Consider the following 519-nt stretch of genomic DNA (forward strand, 5'->3'; position numbering starts at 1 on the left):
CAACTGCCTAGTCCAGCAATTTATTCTCCCAGTGGCCAACAACTGCACAAGGAAGCCACTAGTCTCCCAGCGGAAGACCTTCAGAGACAGTCACACTGCTATCAAGGATAATATGCATTGATCCCTTTGGTTTCCATGAATTGGTCCAGCCCTTTTTTAAAGCCATCCAAGCAAGGTAGCCAGCACCAGGTTCCATAGGAATGAATTACAAAGTCAAATTACACATTGTGGTTTTGTTTTTCTTTTGTCTATCCTGATTCTTCCAGGATTCAATTTCATTCAATGACCTCTGCTTCCCATATTTTGGAAAGGTGAAAATAGTTTCTGTTAGATCGCGCAGGCAGTAAGACACGAGTCGAGTGACAGTCAGCTCTTGGTTTATTGGCAAGGCATAAGGTAAATCCGGACTGGCTCTCTGGGCCAGGGGAGCCCTCTTTTATGGGATTCCCCTGGCTTGTAATCACACAATTCCATTGGCTGGCAAGACCCTGTTGCTAGTTAGCCAACCAGCAACGGGCA

Source organism: Protobothrops mucrosquamatus, unplaced genomic scaffold (assembly GCF_001527695.2).
Source record: "Protobothrops mucrosquamatus isolate PMUCROS unplaced genomic scaffold, P.Mucros_1.0 scaffold212, whole genome shotgun sequence".
NCBI lineage: Eukaryota > Metazoa > Chordata > Lepidosauria > Squamata > Viperidae > Protobothrops > Protobothrops mucrosquamatus.